The sequence below is a fragment of the Erinaceus europaeus genome, chromosome 22, assembly GCF_950295315.1.
Source record: "Erinaceus europaeus chromosome 22, mEriEur2.1, whole genome shotgun sequence".
NCBI lineage: Eukaryota > Metazoa > Chordata > Mammalia > Eulipotyphla > Erinaceidae > Erinaceus > Erinaceus europaeus.
Genome location: NC_080183.1, coordinates 15497649 through 15517103, shown reverse-complemented (window position 1 = coordinate 15517103; position 19455 = coordinate 15497649).

The following is a 19455-nucleotide window of genomic DNA, read 5'->3' as shown; positions in this document are numbered from 1 at the left end:
CACCCCCCATGCCCCACCCAGGGGGTGACACACTCTGTGCCCTGTTCACACCCTCCCAAGGGTGCATCTGTGTCCCCGTAAAAAGCAGAGAGCCACGAGGCAGGAGCTCCTGGGGTCACCTTCTGACACGAAGTCTACGCTTTGGGGAAATCAGAAGAGGCCATCCATGTCTCTTTCTGGAAACTGCCGAGTCTGGCTGTGACATCTGGGACTGTCACTGCCTCCACGCTGGCGTGAATAAAGCCGATGCTGAGGGTGGCAAAGCAGAGAACCTAAAGGACCCGGGACTGGTTGTTTTGTTTCCTTTTCCAAGTATTTTATTGAGGAAATGGCAGTTTATAGCAGAGCTGTTGATACACCTTCCCCTTGACAAGTGGTATGTTTTACTTTTAATTGTTTCTTATAGGTGATTTAATAATGTTTAACAAGACTAAGATAACAGCGGTACAATTCCACACAGTTCCCACCACCAGAGCTCTGTGTCCCGTCCCCTCCATTGGAAGCTTCCCTGTTCTTTATCCCTCTGGGAGTCTGGACCCAAATTCTTCATGGGGAGCAGAAGGTGGGAGTTCTGGCTTCTGTCATTGCTTCTCTACTGGACATGGGTGTTGGCAGGTGGATCCACACCCCCTGCCTGTGTCTGTCTGTCCCTAGTGGGGCAGGGCTCTGGGGAGGGGAGGCTCCAGGACACATGGGTGAGGGCGTCTGCCCAGGGAAGGCAGGATGGCGTCATGGCAGCATCTGCAGCTTGGTTGAAAAGCATGAATAAAGCAGAACAAATTGTTTAATAATCATGAAACTAACGGTCAGAATAGAGCCGATAAGATTTGGGGTCTTCATGTTGGAAGGAGCTAAGAAGTCTATTTTAGGTCTATTCCAAGCAGCCTGGCTTTACTAATTTTGCCTGAGCCTGACAACTAACAGGCAGGTGGGCTAAAGATACTGTCTGGGGAGCTGGTGTCAGGGTGGAATAGGACTTGAAAGCCGGATCAGGGCAGAGAGCAGCTTGAATCGTCTCTATTGCTGTGTTTTCTAAGTCACAGTCTCTCCCTCTGTGTTGTGTAATATGCTGTTAATTCCACCCACTTCATGTTTTCATCTCAGACGCTGCATTTTATAGAGATTGGATTTGGCATTTTTTAGCAAAAGGCGAAAGGTTTCTGTGGTCTGAAGAGATTGGGTATTTTTAGAATCTCTCTTTAATGTGCATGTCTTATATCTCTTGTTCATCATTTAAAATATAGTCTGAAGCTATTTCATGCCACATTCAATAATATTTCTGTCCATCTGTGTTTTTATTAATGGGTGTTTCTTTATTTCGGTTATTTCGAGACACCACTAGTTTCACCTTGTTGGATACTGGCAATTTTGTACTCCTCTACTTATTATTTGTCTGAGGGGGGGGGGGAGGGAGGGAGGGAGACTACTGAGGGAGAAGGTAGCACCCAGAAATAGGAATGCTTACAGGTGTGGCTTGGAAGGTATAGATGGGACTTTGGTCTAAAAGGCTGAACATTTGCAGGGCTCACTCTCTTTCCAGTATAACCATGTGGCAGTGTAAGTCTCTTTACTCCTTTTTTTTTTTTCCTTCTCTATTTCTGTCTGTCTCCCTCTCATGACCTAACATATGTTTTCCACCAAAAGCTTTAATTTACCTGAATAATCATGCTCTCTCCTCAGTTCCTTGCTGGGAAAAATGTGTGACGGACTTTTGGAATGAGGGGGAAGCAAGGGTCGGCCTTCCCTCCCCCCCTTCCCCTATAACAAGGCCAGAGCAGCAAAGCTCCCTTCATCCATGTGGGGGCTGGACTCGAACCTGGTTCTCAAGCGAGGTTCACTATCCAAGTGAGGCATCTCGCTGGCCTGTATTCCTTGTTTATGGTATGTGTGTGTGTGTGTGTGTGTGTGTGTAAACATAGCCACTACTACTCCACAAACACTGGAAGTAGAAATCCCGAGCATTTTCTTACATCAAAAGTCATCACGGGGTAGGTGGTGGCGCACCTGGTTGAGCACACACGTTACAATGTGCAAGGACTCGGGTTCAAGTCCCCCGGTCCTCACCTTTAGGAAGCAACCTTTGCAAGTGGTAAAGCAGTGTTACAGGTGTCTCTCCCTCTTCCTCTCTATCACTCCCTTCCCTCTCGATTTCTGGCTGTCTCTAACCATAAATAAAGATAATGAGAGAGAAAGAGAGAGAGAGATGGCCAGAAATCAATGCCAAAATTTTTTTTCTTTTAAAAAGTCATCAGCAAGGAGGACTAGAGAGGAAGCATGGTATTTTTTTTCCCCCTAACCCAACAAATTCTGGGCACTGTGTATTTTCTCTTTAAAAAAGCATAATTCAAATGACCCTGTGTCCAAGACTGTGTCGGCTTTGTTCAGTGACTCCTAAGTCTAGCCGGCACAAGGCAACTCTGAGGGTGACGCCGCATGAAGCTGGTTGCTAGGAGGTTACGTTCCCTGAATGGGTAGCAGGACTCTGTCAAGAAGTTCACCTGAATGGGTCTGATCAGGTGATTCCCGACTGACCGGCTGAAAAATCCCTGTTCTCTGTTTTTTGTTTTTTTTTTCAGGGAGATTAGTGGTATTTTGTTTAAAAAACAAAATATTTGTTTTTTAAAAAAACAAAATTTTGTTTAAAAAACAAAATATGGTAGTTTTTACATGTGTAACATTTCCCAGTTTTCCACGTAACAATTCAGTCCCCTCTAGGTCTTCTGCCATCATGTTACAGGACCTGAATCCACCCCCACCCAGTCTTTTATTTTGGTGCAGGACACCCAAACCCAGTCCAAGTTCTGCTTTCTGTTTTCTTATTTTTCAACTTCTTTTTGTTTGAATTTATTATTGGTGATTTAATAATGGCCAACAAGATTGTGGGATAAGAGGGGTACAATTCATACAATTCCCACCACCAGTGTGCCCTACCCCATCCCTTCCATTGGAAGGTTCCCTATTTTTTTAAATATTTGTTTATTCCCTTGTTGTTGTAGTTATTATTGTTGTTATTGATGTTGTCATTGTTGGCTAGGACAGAGAGAAATGGAGAGAGGAGGGGAAGACAGAGAGGAGGAGAGACAGACAGACACCTGCAGACCTGCTTCACCGCCTGTGAAGCGACTCCCCCTCAGGTGGGTAGCCAGGGGCTCAAACCGGGATTTTTACGCTGGTCCTTGCACTTTGCGCCACCTGTGCTTAACCCGCTGCGCTACTGCCCGACTCACAGGTTCCCTATTCTTTATCCCTCTGGGAGTATGGACCAAAGATCTCTAAGGGGTGCGGAAGGTGGGAGGTCTGGCTCTGTAATTGCTTCTCCACTAGACATGGGTGTTGGCAGGTGGATCCATACTCCAGCCTGCCTCTCTCTCTCCCTCGTGGGGCAAGGCTCTGGAGAGGTGGGGCTCCAGGACACATGGGTGGGGTCGTCTGCCCAGGAAGGCAGGCTGGCATCATGGTAACACTTTTTAACTTCTGTAAATGAGATATCCCATAGTCATCCTTCTCTTTTTTTTTTTAATTATCTTTATTTATTTATTGGATAAAGACAGCATGAAATCCAGAGTGAAGGGGGTGGTTGAAAGAGAGAAAGACAGAGACACACCTGCAACACTGCTTCACCACTTGCAAAGCTTTCCCCCTGCAGGTGGGGGCTGGGGGCTCGAACCCAGGTCCTTGCGTATTGTAACATGTGGGCTAAACCAGGTGCGCCACCACCTAGCCCCATCCTTCTCTTTCTGACTTATCTCACTTAGCATTGAAAATCCTTTTTCTAGGAGAATTAAAACTGTGGCTCAATAATCAGAAGCCCTCTTGTGGGCCTCTCCAGGACCTGCCCTCTCTGCAGAGCAGCAATGGTGGGCACTGCCTGCTCTCTCAAGAGAGGCTGGCTCAGCCGACTCCACTACTCAACAAAGACGGGTCTTGAAATGAGTGCAGCCTAGAATGTTCCAGCTGTGACCGTGGACTGTGCTCAGACTGACAGGGACTCAGAGGCCACACAGGCTCCTGTGCTTAATATATGGGCCATGGGTCAGATTGATGGGGTAAACATTTAATGGGGTTTATAGACTTCTCTCATGTTGGGGAGCAACTTTCTGCCCTAATGCAGCTTTCTAGGCCTATTCTCAACTCTGACACCATCTTCCCAAACAATATTTTTAGCCCACCTACATGTTAGCTGCCAGGCTCAGGCAAAAATTACTAAAATCATGGACCCTTCAGGCATACAGAAAATAGACCTCCTAGCTTTTTCCCCACACGAAGACCCCTAGTTTCTTTTCTTTTTTTTTTTTTAATTTTTTTTTTTTAATTTAAGAAAGGATTAATTAACAAAACCATAGGGTAGAAGGGGTACAACTCCACACAATTCTCACCGCCCAATCTCCATATCCCACCCCTCCCCCGATAGCTTTCCCATTCTCTATCCCTCTGGGAGCATGGACCCAGGGGAAGACCCCTAGTTTCATCTGCTTTATTTCCACCTTTGGGTTCTCATTTATTAGACAATTTGTCCTGCTTTATATCTTACAGCCTTTCAGCCACCAAACTGCAGACACTGCTATGACACCATCTTGAGTTCCCTGGGCAGTTGACCTCACCCATGTGTCCTGGAGCCCCACCTCCCCAGAGCCCTACCCCACGAGGGAGAGAGAAACAGGTGGGGGGCTGTGGATCCACCTGCCAACACCTATGTCCAGCAGAGAAGCAATTGCAGAAGCCAGACTCCCACCTTCTGCTCCCACAAAATCTTTGTTTCCATGCTCCCAGAGGGATAAAGAACAGGGAAGCTTCCAGTGGAGGGGATGGGACACAGAGGTCTGGTGGTGGGAACTGTGTGGAATTGTACCCCTGTTATCTTACAGACTTGTCAATCATTATTAAATCACTAATAAAAAAATAAAATAAAAACTGTGGTTCAGTCCAGTTTGGTGACATAACACAAACCCCTGGATTTTGGACTCATCTGATTTTTGAACCCTGCTTGGTTCTGCAGGCAAACTGCCCGTTTCCTGTTTCAGCCGATGTCTTTCTCATCATAGCTACTGAGAGCCAGCTGGTCCTTTCAACGTGGGGCCTGAAAAACTTCATTATTCAAGCTCATACATTCATCCAGTCCTTTTTTTCAATCAGACAGAAAGGAGAGAAGAAGGAGAAAAAGAAGAGGAAGAGGAAGAGGAAGAAGAAGTTGTCTCACCATATGGACCGCGGTGTGATGGCTCCCTTTCTGCCAGCCTTTTGGAGCGGCCATTTTTTTTTTCTGACCTCAACTTGTTTACCCACCCCCATGCCAACAGTATCTCTCTGGGCCTTAATTTTTGGCAGCCTCTAATTTCTAGGGACCAATTTGTGCTTCCGTTAGCTCTCGTCACCGTGCACAGGCGAGCTACCCCCAACACTGAGTTGTTTCAGACAACATCCACTTACCTTCCTTCCCGAGTCCCTGGTGATCTAGAAAGCCGGGCCCATCTGTGCGGGGCTTGGCAGGGCCTGACTGGCTCCCGTGCCTGCACTCAGCTGGGGGCGTGCTATTCTGGGGCACGCGTGTCCGGGACAGCTACTCTTCACCCACACCCCACCTGTCTCCCGCAGCCTCACACAGCCGGGTCCTCAGGGCCGGAAGCCAGCCTGAGCGTAGCACACCCAGAGCTCAGCCCACAGGAACTCGCAGTGTCCTCCCGCCCCCAGTCTCCACTGGGCATCAAGTTTCTAACAGAACCATTGGCCAAAGAAAGTGGTGCAGCTAAGCTCAGAGTCTGTGTGAATCTGGAAGACGTAACAGACCTGGACAGTCAACACATGTCCCGCCCTGTGAAGTAGACATTGCCATTATTGTTACCCCTGTCTTTAAAATTTTAAAAATACTCATTTATTGGATAGAGACAGAGAGAAATTGAGAGGGGATAGGGAGATCAAGAAGGAGAGAAAGAGAGACATCTGCGGCCTTGTTTCACCACCCGTGAAGCTTCCTCTGTGCAGGTGGGGACGTGGGACTTGAACCCAGGACTGCTACCATCACCCACCTCAGACATAGAGGAAGGGGAGGCCCACAGATGTCGCCTACTGGATGGTGTGTGTGTGTGTGTGTGTGTGTGTGTGTGTGTGTGTGTGTGTGGAGTTCGGGTGTGACACGGGATGGTTGGACCGTGGGGTGCCCTGTGCCACTGGGGGAAGAAGCCCGGGGCATCATGGGAGTGTGTGGTCAGGTGTCAACTGGTGGTGTCCTCCAGGGACCTTCCTGGCACAAGTCGGGGCTCAGCCAGAGCCACCCGGCCACCCCAGATCTGGCCGCTCCCCAGGTCCTGGCCTGCAGGGTTCTGAGAAGCCTTTCAGGGGTTAAAGAAGGCGAGGAAGCCGGCAAACAAAGGAGTGTGACAGGAAGCTTCTGGAGAGGAGAGGAAAGTCATTTCCAACTTCTTTCATCTGGCAGAGGAAGCCCCCAAAGACAGGCACAGCACAGCGGCTCTGCACAAGCGCTCCTAATCGGCCTCATCTCCTCTGTAATAGCTGCAAATTTTCCCGGGGCCCCTGGGAGCCAGCCTGCCCCCACCCGGCCTTATCTCCCCCTGCACATGGAGGTGCCCGGCCGGCCTGCGGGGGCCTGGGGAGCAGGGCTGCGGGTGAGAAAGGGGGGCCGGGGCCTCCTCCCAGGCCTTTCAGCGCCTATCAGCCGGGCCTTTCACCGCGCTAATTGGCAATTTGGAGCCGGTACCCCCAGAGAGCCCCTTGCTAACAAGTGGGCCGCACTGGCTCCAATTGTTTCCTTCTCCTGCTTGTCTCCCGGCCCCCCTCCCGACATCCAAGATAAGGCCTGGGGTGGGGGGCGGTCCCCTAGTCTTCACGCTTTTAACACTCTGCTAATGATAACTTTGTCCACTGAGAAGTTCATCCTTCCTGGAGCAAGGAGAAGGGGGGGTAGGGAAGACTCAGAAGTTGGGGGCGATTCGCCCACCCCCAACACACACACACACACACACACACACACACACACACACACACACACCTCCCTAACTTTTCAGCCCAGACCTGTTGGTGGTGGTTCAGCTATGCCATTTTATTCTTCCACCAGCCACCACCCCCTCCCTAGTAATCTGACCCAACCTACAGAAAAGTTCAGCTCGGATGTCACCACCTCCAGGAAGTCAACTTTGATTGTTAGCCTCCTGTCCTGCCTGGATTCCCCTCCCTTCTCCTCCTCTTCCTGTCCTTTTTTTCTCATTGGCCTGTGATGGAGAAGTCCACCCATATCCCGGTCAGTTATTCAGCACAGAGACTGTCAGACCTTGAAATGCCTGTCTCTGCTCCACGGGACCAGCAGAGAGTAGGTGTATGCAGAGGGAACAGCTAACCAGGTTCCTGGGCGGGCCAGGGGATGGCACAGTGCTGGCACCCCACACCTGCACGCCCAAGACCCCCAGGTTCAGCCTCCAGCACCACCATACAGCACAGATGAGCTCTTATTAAAATAATCACGGGGCAGGGCAGGGCAGTGGCACACCAGGTTGAGCATACATGTTCTCCATGCTCAAGGACCTGGGTTCAAGCCCCAGTCCCCATCTTCAGGGAGGAAGCTTCCCGAGTGGTGAAGCAGGTCTGCAGGTATCTCTCTGTCTCTCTACCTCTCCCTCTCCTCTCAATTGCTCTCTGTCCTATCAAAATAAATGAATAAATATTTAAAATAAACAAATTCCTAACTTCCACAAGAACATAAGCTTTTCTTCTTTCAACATTACTCTCTCTCTCCCCTACCTCTCTTTTAAAGTATTTATTTATTGATGAGGAGGAGAGAGAGCATCTCTCTGGCACCTACGATGCCAGGGATCAAACTTGGGACCTCACATTCTAAGGTCCAATGTTTTAGCCACTTTCCCACTCCTTGGCCGCTTCTTTTAGCACCTACATAAGCAACACTTAGTGCCAAGTAACATTCCAAGCACTTGCCTCTAATGTAAGACTCACTCATACCAGCCCCGTGGTGAACTGGTGAATGTGATGAGGAAATCCCGGCTCAGCGAGGTCAACTAGCTTGCCTGTGGTCACACAGCTATTTACTAAACAGAGAGGCTGGGATTCTGAGCCCTCTGGCTCCAAAGTCTGTGTTTTGGCTTGATATGTTTGTTGTCATTGCCAGGATTTCATCATTCCCAGAGAGAGAGAGAGAGAGACATCAGAGTACTGAAGCTTGCCTTGCCCCGTTCTGTAGGGGCTGGTTTCTAACCTGGGTCACGTGCAAGTCAAAGCAGGTGCACTACCCAGGTGAGCTATCTTGTTGGCCCAGAGTCTAGCAATCACTTGTCAGAGGCTGGGTGGTGGCGCACTTATTTCCATGAGCAAGGACCCAGGTTCAAGCCTGCAGTCCCCACCTGCAGAAGATTTAGATGAGCAGTAAAGCAGGTCTACAGGTGTCTCTGCCTCTTTCCTCATCTACTGCCTCCTTCCATTTCAGTTGCTGTCTGTCCTATTAAATAAAAGAATAGAAAAAGGGAGAAATGGCCTCTGGGGTAGGGGATATATTTGCCATGCAGGCGCTGAGCCCCAGTGATAGCCTTGGTGGCAATAAAAAAAGGAATGAGGAGGAAAAGGAGAAGGAGGAAAAGGAGAAGGAAGAGGAGAGGAAGAATAAGGAGGAGGAAAAGAAGAACAAAATAAACTTAGAGAGTGTATATCTTTGGGCTGGGGAGAGGTCATGCAAAAACAAAAAAAGAAAAGTGTTGATGGAAGCAGGGGAGGGGGCTCAGCCGGCAGGCCCCGCTCCCCATCAAGTCAGCTAATAAACACCTCTTTCAAAAGTTAAAAATATGACCCAGGAGCTTAAGCTCAGGTTAAGCGCAGGTGGCACTAAGCGCAAGGACCGACTAAGGATCCTGGTTCGAGCCCCCGGCTCCCCACCTGCGGGGGGGGTCGCTTCACAGGCGGTGAAGCAGGTCTGCAGGTGTCTGTCTTTCTCTCCCCCTCTCTGTCTTCCCCTCCTCTCTCCATTTCTCTCTGTCCTATCCAACAACAATGATATCAATAACAACAACAACAATAAAACAACAAGGGGAACAAAAGGGAATAAATAAATATTTTTTTAAAATCTTTTAAAAAATACGACTCGGCTATTAAAAATGGTGAATTCACCATTTCAGCCCATCTTGGATGGAGCTTGAAGGAATCATGTGAAGTGAGATTAAGTCAGAAACAGAAGGATGAATATGGGATGATCTCACTCTCAGGCAGAAGTTGAAAAACAAGATCAGAAGAGCAAACACAAGCAGCACCTGGACTGGAGTTGGTGTATTGCACCAAAGTCAAAGACTCTGGGGTGGGTGGGGGAGAGTGCAGGTCCTGGAAAAGGATGACAGAGGACCTAGTGGGGGTTGTATTTTATGTGGAAAACTGGGAAATGTTCTGCATGTACAAACTACTGTATTTACTGTCAAATGTAAAACATTAATCCCCCAATAAGGGGGGAAAAAGGAAAAAGAAAAGAAACTTAAGTATGACTTGTTGAAGGCATGCATGGTCTTAGCTTCCACATGGGTCCTCTGGAGGGCAGGGCTGGGACGGGGGAGACCAGGCCGGCCGACAGAGAAGGAACAGTGGTGAGTAAGCCAAGCCCTCCATGGGCTGAAGCTGGTGGTCTCAGTCGGGCCCTGTGCCCCGACCCCTGGCCTGGCCTGGCCTGAAAGCAGCAGGTGCAGCGAGACCCCCCCACCCAGCTCCTGGCTCTGCTCTACAGAAAGGGAGCCCAGCAGAGCGCCCTGGAGAGGCAGGGGGCGCCTGAGTCCCCGAAACCCCGTCTGCGTGATAAACACATCGTCTTTAAGTACATTTCTGAGGATAACATTTGTATTACCCCATCTAGCACCTGCAGCTAGGGCGTGGGTATCGTCTCATCTGCCACCCGTCCCTCCCCTCTGCTGGGAGCGTTCCCTATCTGCAGCCTAGCCAGCACCCCGCTTCCCCACAATTGTCTTCAGTGCGGGAGGAATTAATTTCTACCTCTTGTTAATTGAGGGGAATTGTGTGCCAGGGCGAGGGGAGGGCAGGAGGGAGGGGAGCCGTTGTGTGATTACCCTCGTCCCTTTCATAAGCAAATATCCTGATTGCCATCAGTGGGCTGAGAGGCTCATTAATGCGAGAGGTGATTAGAGAACCTTCCAGAGCTATTGAGCTTGGCTGGAGGGAGGGCTGCAGGGGGCTGGAGACCAAGGGAATTTGGGCTGGGGGGCCCTCAGGGGCTGGGGGTGTGTGGGAGGACCGGCCTTTCAGACGGGCTTCAGCACACCCAGGTCCCAAAGGCCTCAGCCAGAGTGAGAGGAGAATGCAGAAGGCAAAAGAAAACTTGATACAAGTCAAATCTTCTCTCAAGATGCAGAACTGGGCAACTTCTAGCCATGCATATATTTAATACAGCCTCTTTATCGACAAGACGCTCCTTAATCTGTAATATAGCATGTCCCACTAGCTCCTGTGTGTCGCCCCAGTCCTGACCCACCGCTTTAAATTCCTGCCTGGGCAGCCCAGGAGGTGGTGAGGTGGAGAACATGTTGGGCTGTCAAGTGTGAGGTCCTGGGTTCCAACCCTAGCACTGCAGGTGCTGGAGTGATACTCTGGGTCTCTCTCCTCTCCCCTTCTTTTATAAATATGTAAATCTGAGAAAAATTAAAAAAAATAAGGACCAGAGAGTAGTGCACCCAGATGAGCACACAGGTCACCATGCACAGGACCTGGGTTCAAGCCCCTGGTCCCCACCTGCAGGGGTGGGGTGTGTGAGAAGTTTCACGGAGTGTAAAGCAGGGCTGCAGGTGTCCCGCTGTCTCTCTTGCTCTTTACACCCCCTCTCAATTTCTCTCTGACCTATCAAGTAAAAGGAAAAAGGGGGAAATGGTCACTGGGAGCTGTGTCCTGCAGGCACTAAAGCCACAGCAAGAACCTCGGTGGTAACAAAATAATAAAGGCAAAAATAACAATATAATACAATAATTCCTGTCTGGCCTGTGACTTGTCATTATGCATGCATCTCTCTCTCTCTCTCTCTCCCCCTCCCTCCCTCTCTCTCTCCCCCCTTACTCTCAGCAGCAGAGCTGAAAGGCCCATGGGGGAGTGAGAGGGAGGTGCTGGAGGGGCAGTCCCCTGATTCCAGCCTGCCCTGTGCTGCTCAGCTCCCCACTTCTCTCCAGCTCTCTGCCCTCCGACCTTCTCCAAGGACAAAGGGGCTTAGTGGCTCCCAGCATAGCTAGGGGTGCCCCTTGCCAACAAGGCCATCAAGAACAGACACCTCTGCCCTCCAAGAAGGAAAAGTCTAGAAGGAGCTCTTCAGCTCACCCAGGGCTCCCCTGTTGCCAGGTCACCCCTTGCTCCCACCACTGCTGGTCCTGCCTCCAGCTGCCCCCTTTCAGTCAGCCCAGCTCTGCGTCCGGGGGCCGCTCAGACAAGGACGCTGGTCCTGCTTCTGCGGTGCCTGGCTGGCCTGCAGGAGGCGCAGCAAACAACCTGCAGAGAAGACAGAGTTGGGCCCTGGCAGTGGCGCACCTGGTAAAGGCTCACATTACAGTGCTCAAAGACCCAGGTTCAAGCCCCTGGTCCCCACCTGCAGGGGACAATTTCACAAATGGTGAAGCAGGACTGCAGGTGTCTCTCTGTTTCTTTCCTTCTCTACCTCTCCCTGCCCTCTCAATTTCTCTCTGTCTCTATCCAATAATAAATAAAAATATTAAGAGAGAGAGAGAAAAAAAGACAGGAGTGTGAGGCCAGGCCAGAGCTGGGTACACAGACCTCTGGGGTGAACTCAGGCATGGGGAGCAGAGCTGAGGCTGCTATAAACAGTCCTGCCGGGCTGAGCCAGGGCATCTCTGCTCACAGCCCAACCTCCCGAGTGCTGGCCAGCTCCCCACTTAGGCACAGGGGATTCAGGACACTGCCTGGCCATCCCCAGGTGCCCCCAAAGGCCTCATTTTTGCTGCCAGCTGTGGGTATAACCAGACACCCAGGACCCATGTGGCCAGACCCCAGGCACCCACACACCCAGGACCCATGTGGCCAGGCACCCAGGACTGGCAGGAGCACCCATAAGCCAGCTCCTCCAGCTTCCTCCTCTCCCTTCAGAGCTGGGTGCTCCTGGCAGGAAGGGGTTCTGCAAGGCTGGAGGGTCCGAGGCCCTGCTTCGCAGAGGGCCCACAGCTCCAAGGATAAAGCAATTAGCGGCCCAAGGCCACAAGGGGCCCGGGACAGGCCTGGAGAAAGGGGCAGAGCGGCCAAAGGTGGAGGAGAGGCCCTGGGCCATTTCTAGAACCATCTTCATCCTCCACCAGTCTTCTCTGTTTGGAGGAAGGGGGGAAAAAATGGCAAAGAAATGATGGAGAAGGGGAGAGAGGCAGACAAGTTTAATGATGTGTGTTCAAAGCCCAGATTGGAAAAATGACAGAGAAAAGCAGCCTGTTTCGGCCCTAATAAATTGTCCTCGGCCGGGAGAGACTCCTGTCAGAGCGTCAGTACGGCCCCTAATACACAGGTCAGGGTTAAGTAATTCTCTCCGGCAACTTAAGCGAATAATGAAGCCAGCAGTGGCTGGCGGGCCCGGGGAGTGCCGAGGGCCGCCGGGCACTTTGTCTTCATTTATTATGCCCGCGGTGGCCGGCCAGGAAGCTCCGGGAGGAGATATCGCTTCATTTCGGCGAGGTAATGAAAGCCGGCCTGGATGCGGGGGATAAACCAATTTGCCGGCTGACACTGGAGGAGTGATTTGCAGACCCGGGAAGGGAGAGGGGCCCTGAGCGCGGAAGGCACAGGCCTGGCCAAGGCCTTTCCCTGCGGGAGGTGGGGGGTGGGGGGGTGCAGCCAGCCCCTCCCCCACCAGCCGCTGACCCCCAGGAGTGAGAAGGTGGGTGAGAGGCCTTAATGGGAGCAAAGGGGCAGAACACAGAGCCAGTCAAGGGGAAACCAAGTCACACACCCACTGAGAGGGGCTGGAAGAAGCAGACAGAACCAACCTCGGCCCGGGAATGACCACTTATCTCGGAAGAGAAACCAGGGGCACGAGGCAAGACTATGGAGTGTCGGAGGACAGATATGTTGGCTGGTGACCAAGTTGGGCTCGCTGAAAGCCCGGAGGTCCCCGACCCCCCAGCCCACCCAGGATTCATTCCGAGGACCACCCAGTTTGGGAATAGCTTTCTCAAGAGACAACCTGAGCCTCTGTCTCCAGCACCACCTTGGGCAGTCTCTGCCCCCCCAGGACAGTCATCCAGGCGGCCTCTGAATGGGGTGTGGGGGGCTATGGTGATGTCACTGAGAAAACTCAGAAAGAGGAAGTGACCGTTATGGTCCCTGAAGTTCCACATAAAACAAGATAAACAACCCCACCCCCCAGAAAACCTTCCTCCTCCTCCTCTGGCTATAATGGTTCTGCAAAGAGACTCTCATGCCTGAGGCTCCAAAGCCCCAGGTTCAATTCCCCAAACCACCTCTGGTTAAAAGAATAAAAATCCTCCTGATGTGTGGGACTTGCTGCCTTGTTTGCCCCTCAGCCTCCCCTCCCCTCCAACAAGCCCGCCTTTGCTCTCAGAGATGTGTGTCTCTCTATCTCTCTCTTCCCCCCACCCACAGTACTTCTTCCTGTCAGTCAGCCCAGGGAAGACGCAAAGCCTGGAGCCCTGCTCACCGCCCCCCATTCTCTGTTAAAAATGGGGGATGTTGGGGAATCCAGCGGTAGCACAGCGGGTTAAAGTGCACGTGGTAAGAAGTGTAAGGACCTGTGTAAGGATCCCGGTTTGAGCCCCTGGCTGTTCACCTGCAGGGGAGTCGTTTCCCAGGCGGTGAAGCAGGTCTGCAGCTGTTTTTCTCTTCCCCTCTCTGTCTTCCCCTCTCTGTCAGGACAGGGAACCTCACTGCTGGGGGGGGGGGGACAAGGGGCAGGTGGAGTCAGGACAGGGAACCTCACTGCTGGGGGGGGACAAGGGGCAGGTGGAGTCAGGACAGGGAGCCTCACTGCTGGGGGGGGACATGGGGCAGGTGGAGTCAGGACAGGGAACCTCACTGCTGGGGGGGGCACAAGGGGCAGGTGGAGTCAGGACAGGGAACCTCACTGCTGGGGGGGGGACAAGGGGCAGGTGGAGTCAGGACAGGGAACCTCACTGCTGGGGGGGGGGTGACAAGGGGCAGGTGGAGTCAGGACAGGGAGCCTCACTGCTGGGGGGGGGACAAGGGGCAGGTGGAGTCAGGACAGGGAGCCTCACTGCTGGGGGGGGACAAGGGGCAGGTGGAGTCAGGACAGGGAGCCTCACTGCTGGGGGGGGGACAAGGGGCAGGTGGAGTCAGGACAGGGAGCCTCACTGCTGGGGGGGGGACAAGGGGCAGGTGGAGTCAGGACAGGGAGCCTCACTGCTGGGGGGGGGACAAGGGGCAGGTGGAGTCAGGACAGGGAGCCTCACTGCTGGGGGGGGACAAGGGGCAGGTGGAGTCAGGACAGGGAACCTCACTGCTGGCACCTTCCCCCAGTTTACATCAAGCTGGGAACCAGCACCCAGAGGAGCAGCTGTCACCGCTGCAGTGTGAACAAGGTCATAGAAAACCCTTAACCCACCAGCAGGGGAGGAAAGGGAGCTTGTTTGCTGGGGGTGGGGGGGGGTGGTGTCTGTGAGAGGGGGTGGAGGGGAAGGGACGGAGGGAGAGAAGGATTTGGAGGGGGCTGGGGTGGGGAAGCCGAAGCCGAGACTGTTGAGAGCCTGCCCAGCTTGATCTTGGGGGAGACGGGGCAGAGGTGGACCTAAGGGTGGGAGCTCAGAGGATATGCCAATTGTGGAAGAAAGTTTGTTGAACTGACTGGAGCTCTAATGAGCTAGTCATATGTTTTGGTGAAGAAAGATAGAAAAAGAGAAAGAAAGAAAGAGAGAGAGGAAGGAAGGAAGGAAGGAAGGAAGGAAGGAAGGGAGGAGGGCTGGGGGAAGTAAAAGCCCCTGCCTCCAGATCCCTCTCTCCCTCCATCCCTTCCCCTCCACCCCATCCTGCAGACACCCTCCAAAGAACGAGCCCCCCTTTCTCCCCTGATGCGGGTTGAGGGTTTCCAATAACGACCGCGTGCGTATTTGAAGCTTAGCACCGAGTCTCTGGAGGAGCTGGGCCAATTTCACACTCATCTAACCCACGAAGGGGCAGAGCATCGGAAGCAGAAATCACATCAAAGAGAACTTAATACCGAGAAGCAGGCGACATAAAAAGGAGCTGCTTGCTGTTTCAAATGACTACACAGATCTAGATTAAGAGATCAGCCCACCACTGAGCGTCTGCCCCCCATCACCCCACCCTGTCCTCCTGGGTGAGACAGGGAAAACCAAGGGGCCACCCTGGGCGCTGGCTCGGTGACACAGGACACGCTAGGAGCAAGGACAAAGGTCAGAGACGGGAGGGGACTCAGGCCGCGGAGGACGCACAGGATGCCAGGTCCCCTCCCGCTGTTGCTCCGGACCTTCTGGAGGGAAGTCACGTGACCCGCTGGAGCCATGCCACCCAGAACACGCCCGATCTCGTCTGAAGTCATGTCACTTTCGCGGGGGCAGACAGAGAAGAGGTGGTTAGTTCTCCTGCATGCGCTCAGCCGGGCGTGTCGCCGCCCAGCCGCGTAAACAGGTGTTTGAACAGTAGTGAGAAGCTCCATCTTTCCCCACACCTGGAGTTTATAGCCGACAGTTGTCGGCCCTCAGGGCCAGCGTGTCTACACGTGAAGAGGCTGAGGACTATGAGGGCGCGCTCGCAGAGAGCAGGACTGGAGACCCACTCTTGTTTTTTTTTAATATTTAAAATGTATTTATTCATTTGGATAAAGACAGAAAGAGACTGAGAGGGGAGTGGGAGATAGAAGAGAGAGACAGAGAGACACCAGCGGACACCTGCAGTCCTCTCTCCTTTTCTCTCCTGTTTCTCTTTCTTTAATTTTTTTCTTATCTTTACTTATTTATAGGATAGAGACAGCCATAAATCAAGAGGGAAGGAGGTGATAGAGATGAGGAGAGAGACCCCTGCAGCCCTGCTTCACTACTCGCAAAGCTTTTCCCCTGCAGGTGGGGACTAGAGACTTGAACCTGAGTCCTTGTGCGCTGTAACATGTGCACTCAACCTGCTGTGCCACCACCTGGCCTCTCTTCTGTTTGTTTTCTTTCCTCTCTCTCCTCTCTCTCTCTCTCTCTCTCCTTTCTCCCTCCTTTCTTTCTTTTCTTTCTTTTTTTTGCCTCCAGGGTTGTTGGAACTCAGTGCCGACGCTACAAGCCACTGCTCCCGGCCCCCTCACAGACCCATTTCAAGACAGAGATGGCAGCCTGGGAAGTTCCCGGCACTGTTCCTAGCAGGACTGGGTGGGGAGGGGGTTCTTTGGGGGTTAAGGCTGCAGCCCTCAGCACCCAGCACTGAGTCTGATGGAACAGCTCTAGCTGGACAGGCAAAAGAGTGAATGGTGGTGGTGTGTGTGTGTGTATCAAAATCTCTTTCCATTGGATCTGACCTTGGACAGAATTGCTCCAAAGTTTAAAACCGACATTGTTCCTCTAGTCCCCCTGCCCTCCGGACACCTGGTGTGCTGAGGAGGACAGGGTTCTCGGATGCTCCCAGGCTGCCAGCACCAGTGTCCCCGAGGGGCCGGCCTGTCCCCGCCTGCCCTCTGTAGCCTGAGCCAAAGGTGCTGCGGGTCTTGGAGGGGGAGGGGTGTGTGACCCACAGAACAAGGCTGGAGGGGTGCCTACTTCCAGCTCCTCCGCCAGTCCCCAGCTCCCCACTCCAGTCCCCAGGCCCGTCTCAGTGGCTGCCCCCTCCGACAGCTGTGACTGTGGCTGCTGTCCCCCAGTCAGTCCCCCACCACGTGCCCGTCTCCGCTGATTGACTTGTCTCAGCTCGGCTGCCTCTATCAGCGGCTCGTGCCTCCAATTCCAGGTGTGATTTAGTCTGGAGATGAGAGGTGACAGTTAGCATTGGAGCACGTCATGGCATCAGACACCTGCACGATGTCACCCCCCCACTCCCCAGGCCTCCCGGGACTCCACTCCATGCACAGCCCAGAGCCACAGCCCAGAGCTCTCTCTCCCTCTCCCTCCCTCCCTCTCTCCTCTCTCTCCCTCTCTCTCTCTCTTTCCTCTCCTCTCTCCACTCTCTTTTCTCTCTCCTTTCTTCTCTCTCCTCTCTCTTCTTTCCTCTCTCCTCTGTTTTTCTCTCCATTCTTCTCTCCTGTCTGTTCTTTCCTCTCTCCTCTCATTAATCTCTTTTCTCTCCTCTCTCTCTCTCATCTCTCTTTTCTTTCCTCTCTCCTCTCCTCTCCTTTCTCTCCCCTCCCCTCTTTTCTTTCTTCTCTCCCCTTCCTCCCCTCTCCTCTCTCTTCTCTCCCCCTCTTGTCTCCTCTTCTCTCTCCTCCTCCCCTCTCTTCCCTCTGCTTCTCTCTCTCTCTTGTCTCTTCTCCCTCAAGACAGAGAGACACAGAGAGTGCATGTGTGTGACCGAAACCACCCAGTGGAGTGGACACGTCACTAAGCTCACTGACCCAGGTTCAACCCCCTCACTCCCCACTGGCGGGGGAAGCTTCACGTGTGGTGAAGCAGGGCTGCAGGCATCTCTGTCCCGCTCTACCTCCCCCGTCCTCTCAATTTCTCTGTCCTAAAAAAAAAAAAAGTTTAAAAAGAGACCACAGCACCAAAGCTTCTTTCTAATCGTTTCCCCATCTTCATGTCAAAATGTAATTACAGAAGTAATTACTCTTGAGATAAAAATATCTGTTGAAATAAAATTAATTCTCTTTATAAACAACACTATGTATGATGCCTGACCACCCTCCAGTTTTGGTTTTCCTGGTTCCCCAGAAAGCATCAGCAGGAACCATTAGTTGTGCAAACTTTTTTTTCTCTCCTTCCTTCCTTCCTTCCTTCCTTCCTTCCTTCCTGCCTTCCTCTCTCTCCGCCCCCCCCCCCCCGTGTATTGATTTCATTCTGAATGACAAGTCCACTGGATAACAGGGGTACAATTCCACACAGTTCCCACCACCAGAGTTTCATGTCCCATCCCCTCCCCTGATATCTTTCCTATTCTTTATCCCTCTGGGAGTATGGAACCAGGGCCATTATGAAAGTGGAAAAAGTGGACCTTCCAAAGTGGAAGGTCTGGCTTCTGGAATTGCTTCCCCGCTGAACATGGGTGTTGGCAGGTGGATCCATACCCCCAGCCTGCCTCTCTCTTTCCCTAGTGGGGCAGGGTTCTGGAAAGGTAGGGCTCCAGGATACATTGGTGGAGTCGTCTGCCCAGGGAAGTCAGGCTGGCATCATGGCAGCATCTGCAGCTTGGTGGCTGAAAAGCATTAAGATAGAAAGCAGGACAAATTGCCTAGTGATCAGGAACCTAAAGGTAAGAGTATAGAAGTTGAGACTTGGGGTCTCCATTTTGGGAAAAGTTAGGAGTCTATTTCAGGTCTATTCCAAGGAACCCATGACTTTAATAATTTTGCCTGAGCCCAACAGCTAACATGCAGGTGGGCTAAAGGTCTTGTCTGGGAAGGTGGTGTCAGAGTTGGAAATAGGACTAGAAAGCTGGATCAGGGCAGAGAGTAGCTCCCAAGTTTAGGAAAAATAAATAAGTACTATTAACTGTAAACCTCATCAGTCTGATCTGGGGCCCATATTCAGCACAGAAGCCTGTGTGACCTCTGCAGCCCTTGCTCTAAATTCACATTCTGTGGTCATAGCTGGAACATTCTAGGCTGCACTCATGTGGGGCCGTCCCTACCACTGTGTTCCACATTGAGGGCAAGGTCCTGGAGAGGCCCACAGGTGAGTTCACGATGCTGCTCCCGATGGAGATGACCAGCAGTGGTGGACAGACAGAGGGATCTGTTAGAGGTCCAGGCCCACTGTGTCCATGTGGGATCCCAGGATTCCCTGGCTATGTCCCCGGGTGATGGGGCGGCCTGGTAGTGACCAAGAGAGCCATCATCAAAGTATGCCAGTCTCTTGCCCTTGTCCAGCTTTTGTAATCTTTACTTTATCTGACAGGGTTAGCCTTGGAGTGATTGAGGGAAATGAAATAGGAAGTAGCGAGAAGGGTACTTTCTCTTTCTTTCGGCCAACAGGTTATCACTGGGGTTCCACACCTGCGTGGTTCCACAACCACCACATACTCTGTGTGTGTGTGTGTGTGTGTGTGTGTGTGTGTCTGTGTGTGTGTGTGTCTGTGTGTGAGTGTGTGTCTGTGTGTGTGAGTGTGTGTGTGTGTGTCTGTGTGTTTATGTGAGTGTCTGTGTGTGTTTGTGTGTGAGTGTGTGTTTATGTGAGTGTGTGTGTGTGTGAGTGTGTGTGTGTTTGTGTGTGTTTGAGTGTGTGTGTGTGAGTGTGTGTGTGTGTGTGTGCGCGCGCCAGGCAGAAGGTGAGGCAGAGGCAGAGAGACGCCTCAGCAGCACTCTGCTCCTTGAGAAGCACCCCCCTTTGCGTGACGCCCTCTCTGTGGTGA